Source organism: Phoenix dactylifera, chromosome 1 (assembly GCF_009389715.1).
Source record: "Phoenix dactylifera cultivar Barhee BC4 chromosome 1, palm_55x_up_171113_PBpolish2nd_filt_p, whole genome shotgun sequence".
In the NCBI taxonomy this organism is placed as follows: domain Eukaryota; kingdom Viridiplantae; phylum Streptophyta; class Magnoliopsida; order Arecales; family Arecaceae; genus Phoenix; species Phoenix dactylifera.
Genome location: NC_052392.1, coordinates 3087191 through 3103814, shown reverse-complemented (window position 1 = coordinate 3103814; position 16624 = coordinate 3087191).

The window sequence follows — 16624 nt, the reverse complement described above, 5'->3', positions numbered from 1 at the left end:
CTTGTACCACCGGCCCATGTCGTCGCCAGCCGAGGCCGCCGCCATACCGGCGACGATGGCAGGTCTCGGTGAAAGGACCAAAAGAAGGGGGTGGATGAGAGAGAAGGGAGGAAGACCCTTCTCTCTTCACAGGTGTTTTTCCTTGGTCCTAGGGCAGCAGCCATGGTGGCTGTGCCCTCTTCCTTCCCCAACCCATGGCTGCTGCCCTCTTCCTTCCCCAACCCAACAACTCGGCTACCACTCCGACGATGATGGCCGACCAAGAGAGGGAGAGAAGAAGAAATTTCTTCTTCTTCCCCCCCCCCCCCCCCCCCCCCCCAAAGAACCGGATGGACTTCCTTGCCCCCCCCCCCTCTTCATCATCAACGGAAGGCCACCGTGATGGTGGCTCGGCCTTCACCCGACGGCAGCCACAGTGGCTCTCACCGTCGTCGCCGGCCGGCGGCCAATCGACGCGAGAGGGAGAGAAGAAGAAGATGGTATCCCGAGAAAGAAAATCTCGGATCCACCACTCCCATCTTCAATTAATCATAGATACCCCTCACAAATCCAACGCACAATCCCGTTCAACACAAATGCCATGGATCTCGGCCAACCCGGCGGCCGGCGACGGCGGCAAGATCCAAAAAAGAGAAGCCGAAACAGGGTACCCCTATTTTGGATCCTTCTCCGACGGTCTCACCGGCCAAATCCCCACCATCACAGCCCTAAATCCAGGAAATGAAGCACAAGGGGCTTACCTCAGTCCGACAGGATGCTCCGGTGACCTTTCCGGTGAGAAATCGGAGGAGGAAATTCATGAGCAACTTGGACCAACGCGCACGGATCCAAAGCTTCTTCTCCCGATTTGTGGGGGATCTTTACTGAAGGAAAGGGGGTTTTGGGGCTTCCTCCGCGGCCGACCGGATCTCGGAATCGTCGCCTCTCCGGCGCTCGGTCTCCTCCGGCAGGTCACCTCGTCTAACGCCGCTGCCTCCCCGCCCCCCTCTTCTCGTTTCTTCTTCCACGATCGTAAATGGTGGATGGGCCCGGTCTTTTTGGGCCGGCCCGTCCATCCCTTTTTTTTTTTTTTTTCTGGTTTCTCACAAAATGGGTCATAGTTGGTAATTCTGAAAAGCTCTTACGGCTAGCCTTCAAATGTCACAGGCGAGTTGCACTGGAAAAGGAGGAAGATGGGAATAAGAATAGTTAATGGCTGGATAAAGTCTTATATAATCTAGATAGAATAAACAACCAAGATTTCTCTAGGTCATATAATAGGGAAGAATCCCATACTTGAGTTTTGAGATGGAGCATGGGGAGTTCCCACCTTGCTATGAATGCATGCACCTTACATTTCAACTCATATTGCTCTATGGAAGCATGTGACGTTGCTTTTCCATACGCAAGTAATGCAGTTCCTCATTAGGGCTTACCATGGTCTTTATTTTTAATAAATGCATTTGTGTGAGTGCTTCCTCTTTACATCATGTTCTTTGGAGATGCGTGCTAAAGTGGTTGCATGGTCTGGAGAGAATAGGTACAACACGCCCGGGAAGAAGATTTTAAAGGACATGACTGGATAGGGAGCTCAGTGAAAGAATATTACTAGAGGTCGATGGAGGATGGGCCAAATGAAAATATAACACGAAATTTAGCCAATCAAATGTTGTTATTGGTCTGATGGTAGGTGCAGAATGAACATGCTAGAGGACATGTTTAGTAGAAGGCAACTAACAATAGTTAACAGAATTACCAAATTGGGAAACAACCGTCATAATGAACTAGGTACTATATTTATGGGCGGTTATTATGTATTATTATAAATAAGTGGAATTATACTATGTAAAGACTTTTGGATAATCAATCCAATCAGTTTATATTTATCTTTACTTTAGTCTTCTATCCTAAAAATAGGCATAACTTATTTTTTATTGTAACCTAGTACTATATACTTACCGTAGGCTGGTGCTATATCTCTATCGTAGCCCAATGCTATACTCTTTTTTCGTAGTTCAGTGCTATACTCTTCCATCGTAGTCTAGTGCTGCACCTTCTCTTTCTATTTCTATCTACTTCAAACGGTAGTTTGACGATGGCGAAAGCCCTTAAAGATGAAAGCATATGGATCCATACTACCATCTATCCTCCATTCAACTCGTACATTTTAGGATAGCCTAATATTGTTGGTATATCTGTGTATGCATCCCAGCTTCTTCCGATCAAGCTTGATAAACCGTCCTCTACCTCAACCAGCTGAGCTTTCCAAAAATCTCAAGTTTTTTAGCTCATTCGGAAGGAAACGAAAAAGGCGCCAACACTTCCATAGACTATTTTCTATCAAAATCCTTCCAAAACAACGAAAGAAAGAATATTCATCGAATAGCCTTCGTGACCTAGACATGACTCATGCGCACCATCATAATATATTTTTTCTTTGATTAATTTGAAAGTTAATCAAGTTTCTGCTCGATTGCTTTCCCTCAGCCAATAATGCGAGCCTTCCATTCTCTCCACCCACAATTAAGAATTTAAACTTGCCAAACTTGTTGCACCCCTCATTTAAGCCAAATAATAAGAGATTGAAAACTCTAAAGGACTCCAACAAATATCACCATCCTCAAAGCAAAAGGTTTTTAAAAAGACAACTCCGAGTCACTTAGTCAGTTCCACAAAAGTCCATTATCTCAGTCACCTTTCTTAAAAACCATAACCAGTGAGATCACTTTCTAACTGCATTTCACCTTACTATTACGCTGTGTAAGGAAGAAGGCAATCTCCCATGGTCCACTACAAGAAAAACAAGATTTGACGACACTTTTTAAAGCTTTTACCGACGCTTATAAACGTCGGTAATATTTTCTTCCGATGCTTTTAAAAGCGTCGGCTATGTCAGAGTGGGAAAAAAAATTGCTGACGCTTTTGAAAAGCGTTGCTAAAGGATGGTTTTTAGCGATGCTTAAGGCGTCACTAAAAATCCACGGTTGCAACCCCAAAATAGTTAGCGACGCTTTAAAGCGTCGGCTTTTAACCTTTTATTTTTAGTTAGCAAAGCTTTAAAGCGTCGTTATAAATATTTTTTTTGAAAAAAAAAATATTTATAAAATTATTTTGAATGAAAGCTGCATTGCGGTAGCCAATAGTTCAGAAATAGAAGCTATGAAACATGCAAGCATAAAGGTAGTAATTAGTTTCATTAAGAAGTTGTTTGGTCACATATGGATTGTCTCCATTCAAGATATTTGGAGCATTTGTGGCAGCCTCTTCAGAGACAGCATAAGCCATTTGGACAGAGCCACCTCCTAAATCAACCACTCCAACTGTGTCTGAGTATTTATTTCCCAAATTCCCCAACAAATAATTCATAGCAACCTGCATATAATAAAGGACTTTTTCACCACATCAGCTCTTACACAAGATGCAATAATGCTCTGAAAAGTAAATAACAAAACCTCAATTAGACCCTCGGTGAGCGTAGGGTGTCACCGAGGTTTGTAGCGGAGTTCGCACGAGCACAGGCATTGAAGATCAGACCCTCTTCCGATGGACCTTCGATAGCTTGGGACACATGGGGTTCCCTCTCTACTTCGGCAGCTCCTCAAATGGTGTTTTTCACCTGGGAACCCCCACCCCCGAGTTTCCTCAAGGTCAACTTCGACGGATCTGTATAGGATGGAGGTGCGCGGGGTGGTGCGGGTTTTGTGATACGAGGCCCGCACTCCAGAGTGGTGGCAGCAGGTGGTTGTCAGTTGTTCGACATTTCGGTCCCCGGGGCAGAGCTACGAGCTGCTTGGGCGGGTCTTCGATATGCGAGGCAGGTACTGCGGGCTGGCTCGGTTGTCCTGGAGGGCGACTCGGCCACAGTCATCAGGTGGATCCAGGAGGGGCTGAGGGGTGTGGGCACAGACCACCCCTTGGTTCGGGACATTGGGATGATATGTGGGGTTGGGGTGGCCGTCGAGGCCAAATATGTATTCAGAGAAGCTAATGGAGCGGCCAATTGGATGGCTGCCTTTACGGCTCATCATTCAGGGTACACCCTTTGGGTGGGAGAGGCGGAGATGCCATTGGCACTCCGTGAGCTAGTGTATTTTGACTTTATTGGGTGTATTCATACACGTTGTGTATGATATACCCGCTTTCAGCAAAAAAAAAAAAACTCAATTAGAAGTCACTATCCCAAGATTAGCTATTGCAAGGGGGTTCTGTAAATTTCAATGTACATCAAAACTTTTGTATGTAATATGTCTCTCTTCAGCATTCCATCGAATAGATATTGTGCTTCCCTGCCTGCCACTCTTCTCACAGTCAGAAAGGCTGAGAATATTGCATCCGTGGCAAGCGAGGAGGACAGCGGTGAGGGAGGTGGAGTTCGCCGGAGATCCGGCAAGGCCAGATCCCCATACTCCTAGTATAGTTGGTTAGCAAGCTGCATAAAGATTTACAGTTCGAGAAGAGAGAAGAAAAATCAAATGAAAAACTATCCGTATTTCTCAACATACCTTCTTGAGTGCCAACCTCTGCAATTTGGGCAACTCCTTAATCAACCGGACCTTGGTGTGCCGGATCTCAGCATTCATCGCCACCACCGCCGCCCTGTTTTTCTCCCCGGCTGCCATCTCCGATTTCTACGCAACAGGGAAAAGAAAAAAAAGAGCCACTAAGGGAACATTAAGGAAAAGAAACCCCGGAAGGGAGAAAGAGGAGGAGGACCTAGAGACGTCGTCGATGTCGGACTCGACGGCGGCGAAGGCATCATCGCCGAAGACATTCTCTGCGCACTGCTTCTCAACGCCACAAAGAGAAGCGGGAAAAAGAGGAGGGGAGCCGAGGATGAGGCCCCCTTCCACAGGGCTAGCCCACCAACCGCTGCCGCCTACGGTGATGGAGAGGGAGGAAGAGTAGTAGAGGCAGAGAAGGTCGGAAATGGGGAGGAAAGAGGGGGATTTGAGGAAGAGGAGGATTTGGTCGGGGAAGGAGATGGCTCCTTGAATCTAGAGGGGGTTAGGGATTTGGGAGGGGGGGGGGGAGGGGGGGTGCGGCGGCTGAAGAGGTTAGGGATCATTTCTGAAAATGAGCGACGGATAGAGAGGGAGAGGAGGCTTGGGATTTGCAAGGAATGGGCCTCCGACGTGTTAGGCTAGTGACTACGACGGCGTCGTCTATTGCCGACGCTTTCTAAAACTGTCGGTAAATTTTGGTGCTAGACCAAAAATTGCCGATGCTTGTAAAAAGCATCGGCAAAAAAGTGTGAGGCCCAATAGTCCCACATCGGAAAGACTCGTTCCAGAGCCTGGGCATATGAGGCGGGTGTCTCCAAATCCTGCAGACGCGTTTTGGGTGGAAAACAAAACCGGGGAGGGGTGAAGGACGCTTGCGTGAAGCCCCAGAACCAGACAATATCTGGCAGGGGAGCCCCGTGTTCCCCCCTCATGTGGCCCCCACGTGGGCACTAGGTGCCTCACGTGCCTCGCAGAGGCGGGGGCGTGACATTTGGTATCAGAGCCGAGGACGACTCTTGTCCGATGGTGGAAAGGGTGTGAGGCCCAATAGTTCCACATCGGAAAGACTCGTTCCAAAGCCTGGGCATATGAGGCGGATGTCTCCAAATCCTGCAGACGCGTTTTGGGAGGAAAACAAAACCGGGGAGGGGTGAAGGACGCTTGCGTGAAGCACCGGAACCGGACAATATCTGGCAGGGGAGCTCCGCGGTCCCTCCTCATGTGGCCCCCACGTGGGCACTGGGTGCCTCACGTGCTCCGCGCAGGCGGAGGCGGGACATTTGGTATCAGAGCCGAGGACGACTCTTGTCCGATGGTGGGAAGGGTGTGAGGCCCAATAGTCCCACATCGGAAAGACTCGTTCCAGAGCCTGGGCATATGAGGCGGGTGTCTCCAAATCCTGCAGACGCGTTTTGGGTGGAAAACAAAACCGGGGAGGGGTGAAGGACGCTTGCGTGAAGCTCCAGAACCGGACAATATCTGGCAGGGGAGCCCCGTGTTCCCCCCTCATGTGGCCCCCACGTGGGCACTAGGTGTCTCACGTGCCTTGCAGAGGCGGGGGCGTGACATTTGGTATAAGAGCCGAGGACGGCTCTTGTCCGATGGTGGGAAGGGTGTGAGGCCCAATAGTCCCACATCGGAAAGACTCGTTCCAGAGCCTGGGCATATGAGGCGGGTGTCTCCTAATCCTGCAAACGCGTTTTGGATGGAAAACAAAACCGGGGAGGGGTGAAGGACGCTTGCGTGAAGCCCCAGAACCGGACAATATCTAGCAGGGGAGCCTCGTGTTCCCCCCTCATGTGGCCCCCACGTGGGCACTAGGTGCCTCACGTGCCTCGCAGAGGCGGGGGCGTGACATTTGGTATCAGAGCCGAGGACGGCTCTTGTCCGATGGTGGGAAGGGTGTGAGGCCCAATAGTCCCACATCGGAAAGACTCGTTCCAGAGCCTGGGCATATGAGGCGGGTGTCTCCAAATCCTACAGACGCGTTTTGGGTAGAAAATAAAACCGGGAAGGGGTGAAGGACGCTTGCGTGAAGCCCCAGAACCGGACAATATCTGGCAGGGGAGCCCCACGGTCCCCCCCTCATGTGGCCCTCATGTGGGCACTAGGTGCCTCACATGCCTCGCAGAGGCGGGGGCGTGACATTTGGTATCAGAGCCGAGGACGGCTCTTGTCCGATGGTGGGAAGGGTGTGAGGCCCAATAGTCCCACATCGGAAAGACTCGTTCCAAAGCCTGGGCATATGAGGCGGGTGTCTCCAAATCCTGCAGACGCGTTTTGGAAGGAAAACAAAACCGAGGAGGGTGAAGGACGCTTGCGTGAAGCCCCGGAACCGGACAATATCTGGCAGGGGAGCCCCGCGGTCCCCTCTCATATGGCCCCCACGTGGGCACTGGGTGCCTCACGTGCTCCGCAGAAGCAGGGGCGTGACATTTGGTATCAGAGCCGAGGACGGCTCTTGTCCGATGGTGGGAAGGGTGTGAGGCCCAATAGTCCCACATCGGAAAGACTCGTTCCAGAGCCTGGGCATATGAGGCGGGTGTCTCCAAATCCTGCAGACGCGTTTTGGATGGAAAACAAAACCGGGGAGGGGTGAAGGACGCTTGCGTGAAGCCCCAGAACCGGACAATATCTGGCAGGGGAGCCCCGTGTTCCCCCCTCATGTGGCCCCCACGTGGGCACTAGGTGCCTCACGTGCCTCACAGAAGCGGGGGCGTGACATTTGGTATCAGAGCCGAGGACGACTCTTGTCCGATGGTGGGAAGGGTGTGAGGCCCAATAGTCCCACATCGGAAAGACTCGTTCCAGAGCCTAGGCATATGAGGCGGGTGTCTCCAAATCCTGCAAACGCGTTTTGGGTGGAAAATAAAACCGGAGAGGGGTGAAGGACGCTTGCGTGAAGCCCCAGAACCGGACAATATCTGGCAGGGGAGCCCCGTGTTTCCCCCTCATGTGGCTCCCATGTGGGCACTAGGTGCCTCACGTGCCTTGCAGAGGCGGGGGCGTGTGAAGGACGCTTGCGTGAAGCCCCAGAACTGGACAATATCTGGCAGGGGAGCCCCGTGTTCCCCCCTCATATGGCCCCCACGTGGGCACTAGGTGCCTCACGTGCCTCGCAGAGGCGGGGGCGTGACATTTGGTATCAGAGCCGAGGACGACTCTTGTCCGATGGTGGGAAGGGTGTGAGGCCCAATAGTCCCACATCGGAAAGACTCGTTCCAGAGCCTGGGCATATGAGGCGGGTGTCTCCAAATTCTGTAGACGCGTTTTGGGTGGAAAACAAAACCGGGGAGGGGTGAAGGACGCTTGCGTGAAGCCCCAGAACCGGACAATATCTAGCAGGGAAGCCTCGTGTTCCCCCCTCATGTGGCCCCCACGTGGGCACTAGGTGCCTCACGTGCCGCGCAAAGGCGGGGGCGTGACATTGCCTCATATGCCCAGGCTTTGGAACGAGTCTTTCCGATGTGGGACTATTGGGCCTCACACCCTTCCCACCATCGGACAAGAGCCGTCCTCGGCTCTGATACCAAATGTCACGCCCCCGCCTCTGCGAGGCACGTGAGGCACCCAATGCCCACGTGGGGGCCACATGAGGGGGGAACATAGGGCTCTCCTGCCAGATATTGTCCGGTTCTGGGGCTTCACGCAAGCGTCCTTCACCCCTCTCCGGTTTTGTTTTCCTCCCAAAACGCGTCTGCAGGATTTGGAGACACCCGCCTCACGTGCCTCGCAGAGGCGGGGGCGTGACATTTGGTATCAGAGCCGAGGACGGCTCTTGCCGATGGTGGGAAGGGTGTGAGGCCCAATAGTCCCACATCGGAAAGACTCGTTCCAGAGCCTGGGCATATGAGGCGGGTGTCTCCAAATCCTGCAGACGCGTTTTGGGTGGAAAATAAAACCGGGGAGGGGTGAAGGACGCTTGCGTGAAGCCCCGGAACCGGACAATATCTGGCAGGGGAGCCCCGCGGTCCCCCCTCATGTGGCCCCCACGTGGGCACTGGGTGCCTCACGTGCTCCGCAGAAGCGAGGGCGTGACAAAAAGCGTCGGTAAAACCGACTTTTTCTGTATTGTCCAGTTTCTAAGGCATGGATTGGATTTAGCAAGCTTGCAAAAATGTTTAATAGTATCTAACGTGAATAGGTTTAAACAAGCCTATTGGAGCTGAGTAACATATAAATGTATGTATATGAGAGTACAAAGGTTCAGAAAATCGGGTTCCTATGACTTCAATGCGAAAAATAAGCAACATATAATACATATTATACAAATGATATACATTGTAGAAAATCTTTCTAATGTTTTCTGATATTTTCTAATATTCTCTAATATGGCATATCAATTAGAAATCTCTCTTGTATTCTCTGAATTGCTGTCAGCTGAAAATCTTCTTTGATATTCTCTAATAATTAAAATGGTGATAGCTAAAATTTTCACTGATATTCTTTGATAAAATTGGAATACAACCTCAAAAATATCATTAGAAATGTGCTACATCAAGCCGGTCAGCATTGTGTTGCTACTTCATCTATGCTGCCAACTTGAACCTTGGAAGATGCTGGGCAGCCCCAAATGATCCATTAAAGTGCTAGTCAATCTTGGAAAGGGTCAAGGAGGCCACCAACTTAATTCTTATATGCAATCTTGAAACTAATCTTTCTCCAATTACATTAATGTCAATGTGCTGGTTAGCTAATTAAGTGGGAGATTGTGGCCTCCAACACTCCAGCACCAAGTGGCGGCTCGTCCATGACTTCAAAAGCCGGAGCCCACCAGCCATACCTCTAATCTCAAACATAAAAAAAATAAAGCCATAGATTCTAATTCGATGTTTTTGTGTCTGTTACTCCGATCCTTATTCTTCCTATTTAATAACAAAAGGCAAGAGACATTTCCCCCTGAACCGGCGGTACCACATGAATGAAACTAAATCATGGCTCTCTCGATCCGGCTCAATTAACCATGAAAGAAACCAAAGTTGATATCAAATAAGCTCATAAGAATGGATTAATCACAGATACTTGCAGAAAATTTTATACCTTGTTTTATTCTCAAGTGCATGCTTCTTTTCATTTTATTAAGCATTCTGCTTTTTAGCACCACTCCAACGAGTCCAAAGAGAAATTTTATAACTCTCGCGTTTTTCTTCTCTACTTGTTTACACTTCGCACCTTCACCTACAAAAAGTGATCGACCATTCACAACATGTTTCCTTGGACCACCCTCTTAGCATGGGACTCCAAATTTTGATGCTTGCAATGCTTATAATTGGGTGGTGATGAGTTTTGCTGTAACCGGAGATATAAGTTATATGCCGGCTATTATACTTTTGTCGACCCCACAAATCTTGCTATAAGAGTTGTGGTTCATACTTGTATTTGGTTGTTATTAGTTTGTCGTGCTTATTAAGTCATTTTACTTTTCTGGCGACACATATTAACTACCATCTAGGGCTCGTTTGGTTCGCAAGAAGCATTTTTCCTCCTAGAAATATGATTCCTAGGAAGTAGATTCCTAGGAAGAGGATGCATAGGAAAATACTTTTGGCATATTTGGTTGACCATAGAAAAGTGACAGATTTTCAAAGTACTTATATTTGGTTGACCATCCACTTTTCTGGAAAAGTTATGTATAATTCCTATTATACTCTTAATAAAAATTAGGTCTTTAATACCTCTTTAATGCTTCTTTAATGCTGAAGGATTTTTTTGGAAAAAAATAAAAATGGAGTGATTCCCACCTTATGGGAAAGACTTTCTTATGAAATGTGGGAATCATATTCCCATGGGAATACAACTTTTCCGTCTCTCTTCTTTGAAAACTCCAACCAAATAAAAGGCATCTCATTACTTTTCCATTGACCACACTTTCTTCCCTTCTTTTCCGTGAACCAAACGAACCCCTAGACTAAAACTATGCAACTAGCTTTGAGTTATGTGGTTGAACACCAAATAATTATTGTTATTGAATGTTCGGATTGTGCTACTTATTCTATTTTATGCTCCAGTACTCTTGGAAATGTTTGGGACACCTACCCTTACCTTCTAGTTTCTCGCCTACCACCTATGCTAAGTGCCAAAAAGTAGAAAAGAGTCATTAGAAAGTGACTCAATGGGGAAGAAACAAGCTTAAATAGTGGTAGTCTAAATCGTTAAAGATCAAAACGTCGCATGGACTTGTATAGAATAAGCCAAAATAAGCTAGTCCTTACTTTTCAAGATATATAAGAGAATCGCCAACTACAAACAAGTACATGTCTAAATTTTCTTTTAGAGATTTAAGCACAATTACTTAATCAATTAGCAAAAGTGAATCGGTAAGGAAAAAAAGTCATAATGTATAACCTTTGTATCGGAAAATAATCTCACCTAAAAAGGTATTCTTTTTCCCACCGGACCACGTAGTGAAATATCTTCTGACGTATCAACCTTCATATTAAAAAATAAGCTCACCTAAAGCCTATCTTTTTGTTACACCTCGAACCCAGCACCCGAGTTTGACATGCGACACGGCCGCACACTCTCTAGGGCAGAACTCTAGAGAATATGCAAGGTTAAAAAATATATTGCAACATCAATATCCGTAATCAACAATGATCTCAATTCATATCATACAGCAAAGTTGTTCCAATTACAAAATTTGATCATCTAACTAGAATCTATGATACTCTATCTAATTATTCCTTCCACCTGTGATTTCAACCATAGTCATGTACCATGCAATCTACAACTCTAAAAAAGAGAAAGAAGAAGGGTGGTGAGCTTTACAAGCCAGTAAGAATCCCCACACATCCACACCAATATAATAATAATATATGTTTAAAAACCACAAAAAAACGTTGCACACATCATGAAATCATGAAATGACTATCAATAATGCTCGAATAATCAATATAAATATGTACATTAAATATCAATAGAAATCTAGCTACTCAAAAGTGATATAGCGTATGATATCTCATAAATCTTTATTACTGTTTTCAATATTTTTTTTTCATTTCTTTTAAACTTGATTCAGATCAATTATCTTATCGACTTTGGGCCAAATCTCGGTCACATTTCTTAGCCCATGATAGGTCTACCAAAGTATCATATTTCCAGTCTGTGACAGGGCCCGCTAATTATAGTTTCACATTTTCAGTCTGTAACAGGGCTTGCCAATTATAGTTTCATATTTCCAGCCTGTGATGGGGCCCAGCAAAGTACCACATTTTCCACATGTAACAAGGCCTGCAATAATATCGAGATAAGCCCAAAGTCCTTGTTTATTCAATCCAGTTCACATCCATACATCAATTTCTTTTTATTTATTTTCGGCTTTAGACTAACCACAATCAAGTTAATTTCTAACCCATGACGAGGCAACCAATATAGTATAGTTAGTCCAGAGCACCACATCCATTAGTTTAATTATACAAATGTAGGTTATGCACATACATGCATCCATCATAATACCAATCACAAGCAAACAGGATCAAAATATAATTTAATATAAAACTATTCTTATTTCTTACTTATCTGGATCATAGCATACATACATATATAGGTACAAAAATATTTATATTATGCAGGTCGGTGTACAAGGATTTTTACCTCTTTGCTGATAATCCAGACAGACCAATCATCTGCCCACATTGCGATCTATCAAGCAGGGTGTGCAGAACCCTACTCAATGTTCTTTTGCCTAAAAGATTGCTCCTACAGAACCAAATCAACCTCAAAAATTATCCGAGGTATCTGACAACCTAGAACCCTTTACTGATCCACTAAAGAAGTCCACCATCACATAGCAACCCAAGACTATCCAGCAGCCCTCACAAACAATGATCTCCTCGGGTCGAGCTAGAGAGAGAGTACCAATGGGAAAAGAGGAAAACTAGAGTATAAGATCTTGTTGGGCTTTTTCCTGCCTGGATGAATGTAGCCCCATACAAAACTAGGACTGACCATGAAAATAGATTCATATAAGAAAGATATACAATGTCAGCTAGATGATAACGCCCAATTGTTGAATTAGTTAGTATAGCATAATCTAATTCATCTAATCAAGAATCAAGGGAATAGGTAAGAGGTTATGAATTATAGATCGAATGGTGGCTGATAACAGTCGGATGTAGGACGTACAGAGTCAACTAGGTAGCAACGTTCGACGATTCAGGTCGATTCACTTTAGACAATTCAATCAGTCAAATCATGAAACAAGAATCAGACCATGGTACAGGATAAAGCTAGCACGACGAGTGGTCGCAGCGACACTTGTCCAGAATTCTTTATTAGGGTTCAACCTGGATCTACAATAAGAACACGAGGACCCTCCTATTGGTCCATAGAACCATGTGAAGAGAGAAATAATTCAAGTAGAGGAAGAAACAAGAGAGAGAAACCAAGAAAGAGGAGAGAGGAGAGAGAAAGAAGAGAGAGCTCTCTCTTCTTTTTCAGAACAGGGGAGAACCCACTCTCCCTCTCTTCTTGGAACAGAGGTGACGACCACCAGGAGGCCTAGCCCCGATGATGACAGCCATGGAGGGTCTTTAGTCATGGCACCACCAGTGATAGTGGACGGCATGCACAAGGAAACAGAGAGAGAGGAAACTCTCTCCTTCCTCAAAATAGAAGAGACTTGAAATCTTGAGTTGGGGTGGACGGGAGTTAGCACCGGTGGCAAGTAGCACCCGCTAGTGGACCAACCTCTAGCGAGGTTGCGACGGTGGCAGAGACATCAATAACCGGCAGCCAAGGCAGAAGGAAGAAGGAGATAAAACCGAAACAAAGGATTCTTTTCCCCCGATCGATTTTCGGCCGCTTTCTTGGGCGACCGATGTGATTTGGGGTTGTGGGAAGAAAGACATGGAAAGGGGAAGAAGGCTAGGGTGATATGGAACTTGGATGCTTAATAGCATCACTTTGTTTGCACTTTCTAATTACCACATAAAGATTTGTAGATCATTTTCTAAAAATGTGTGAATATGATATTTTGGAAACTGTGTATTAATTTGCATAAAAATATATATTGAGTTGTTAGATAACTAATTTGCTAAACTGTATACCGCGTACTGGTGAACCATATTCTAAAAATTGCACATAAATTTATCTAGATGTATATATTGACTTGTTAAATAACTAATTTGCTTGGTCTGTATTTAGTCTTGTAGTATATATTGAGATTTTTTTTGCTATTTTTTAATTACGAAACTTACGACTACATTAGTAGAAAAAATCTATGACATTTGGATTTTTTTTTAAGATAGGCACTAAAAAATCCGTGGTAAAATAGGAAACTCACCCTATTTTTTTCGCTGGTGCCTGCCTACGAATTTTTTTTGATCATAAGCTCCTACAGAGGCCAGCTGGCATTCAAACACTACATCTATTGTTCCAATAAATGCTGTTATTTTTTTTTAAAAAAAAAAGTGAATCAAAGGACAGTTTTTTAAGCTTAAAACCACATCACTTAAAAGAAGGAACACCATCGTATATAACCAGTCTCGAGAGAACACAGCTACCAAAGAAAAGTGAAAACCCATGATCGATGAACTCCACTCATGGCCTTGGAAAAGTGGGAACAATTGGAAGCGTTACATGGACAGGGGGAGAGAATTTTGCACTGGGCGGACAAAAGGTACATTTTGGGAATGATGAGTAAGTATATTTAAGATGAGGGAGTGAAAAATAATACGACAATTGGAGAATGGTGATGGCTGGGATAGAGCTATCAATGGAGAGCTCCTATATTAAACTTCCTATATTAATTTTCATACAGAGAGTTTCATCAAAAATAAAGTTTCTTGTATACAGAAGATTCTGCGGCCATTAGGGGTTAATATCCGGGGTAAGAATAGAGTTGGAAGTGGGCCGGGCCAGGCCATGCCCTATCCAAACTCGGCCTAAATTAATTTCTCGAGCTTCAAGTTAGACTTAGATCCAAAATTTTTTAGATAATTTATACACGAGCCCAGCCCGAGCCTGACCCAAGCCCAATTGAGTTCACCATCACACAAGGGACTGCTTGGATAAATGTGCAGTCCTCGTAATCTCCATTTACTTAATTTTTTAAAAAAATGTAGATGCCTAGCCTCTTGCTGACCATGTTGACGGCCAATTCTAGCAGCCGGATATCTGCACTAACTCGGAGCTCCGGTGGTCCTCCTGCTGCTCCGTATTCAATGGCAGACTCTCTCCTAGATGATATTCTTTTTTTTTCCGAATTAGGCTCACTTTTGGATACGATTGAAGTTCTATTTTATAATTTTTAAAACTAAGAATCAAATGGTTTTAACTAATTAAAGACAAAAAAATAAAAAGAAAATATTTTGGAGGAGGGATTTGGAGCGTATCATGAAATTATTCTAATAAATTCTCAAACAACATTTTTGCTAATTGCTGATTTCTTTTTGCATCAGATCAAACCGCAAGCTGGATCTTTTTAGTCCAATTCATAATTTAAATATGGCCTTATTTTGCCGAATCAGGTTTGTGGTTCTAAACTAGTTTGGTCTTGACGTTTTGTGCAATTTACGGCAAAGGAACTAAATTATCTATAATTTATAGCTGCAAAATGGTGCTATGAAGGGTTCAAATCTTGATCTTTATCTACACTTGCATTGGACTAATGCCTTTGCAACTCTAAGCATAAATCCAACGCAAAGCATAATGATTGATCTAAAGCGTGTCCTCTGAGCAATGAGCATTCAAGTCTCCAATGCTCCAAAATCAATCATTATGCTAAAATAAATCAATCATTAAAATAAGGAGCCACCATATACAAAATCAATCATTGAAAGGCGTTAGAGAAAACAAGCTGGCCGGGCAGGCGATAATGCTGAGAAGATTCAACATTGTTCATCTGTTCTTATATGAATTTGATGTTTACTTCCTACCAACTCGTCCGAACACCAAGGCAACTTGTTTGATGTTGCGAGAACCACAATCAATATTTAATAACTAAGGAAGCGGCCATTTACCTTCTTTATATATATTTGATTTGGTGGAATAGCGCTTTCAAGGGAATAAGTATTTTTTTTTTTTTTTACTCTGTCATCCTTATCTTTCATGTACGACCATTTAATGATGTCGTTAACGTTCTTTTAATATTTTCCGTTCGTTAGGATAGAGCTATCAACTTAGCAAGCATTTCTTTTGTTATTATTATTTTATTCTGAAGCCATTGTTTATTTTTATTTATAAAGAAGGCGTCGTTTATCTCCTCTCTATATTTTTGATTCAGTGGGATAGCGCTTTCGATGGGACAAGCATCCCTTACTTTATTTTTCAAAACATTACTTATTTTTATTCTTTTATTCTTATTGTCCGTGCAGTAAGCGAGCTGGGTTCCCCAATTACTCAGACCGTGTCGTTAGCCTTCTTTATATTTTCTGTTTGTTGTTGGGATGGGGCTATCAACGGAGCAAGTATTTCTTTTTCTATTTATTTTGAAACCATTGTTTATTTTCATTCCTTTTTTTTTATTTATAAGGAAGGTGTTACCTTTTTTTTATTTTTGATTTGGTGGAATACCGATATTTCTTTAGCTTTATTTTTTTATTCTCATCTTTTGTGTAGGAAGCGAGCTGGATCCACCGCTTACACAGACCATTTGATAGTGGCGTTTGCTTTCTTTTATATTGGGCAATCATCATCTTCTTGTTTCTTTTAATGATGTCATTTACCTTTTTTTTATAATTTCAGTTTGTTGGAACAGTGTCTGAATATTGGAATAAAACAAACCTCTAAGTCAGGTGCACGAAAATGTCTTAATATTGGAATAAATTAAACCTCAAGTCACATTGTAAGACGAATTGCTATGATTGTATCTTTCGCGCAATAGAATGATTAATCTTCTTTCGCGACATCAACTATTAAATCGTATTTTGCATATATTTCAAAGCACTCTAATTTTTATTTCATTGCATCATAGATTAGAAAGTAAACATTGTAACAACCCAAGACCTCACCCAAAATAGTTAGCCGGAAAGTATTATTTGGGTTATTTGATTCTGTATAAGTATCCAAAATCTACCCAGCGAATAACCGATGTGGGACTAAACACATGCCCCCACGGGTCCTCTCATACTCCTTCCATTCAAGCCCTGACGTCCTAGTCAGGCTAAGGGTTCATATCTATTCAAATCTAATCATAAATACCA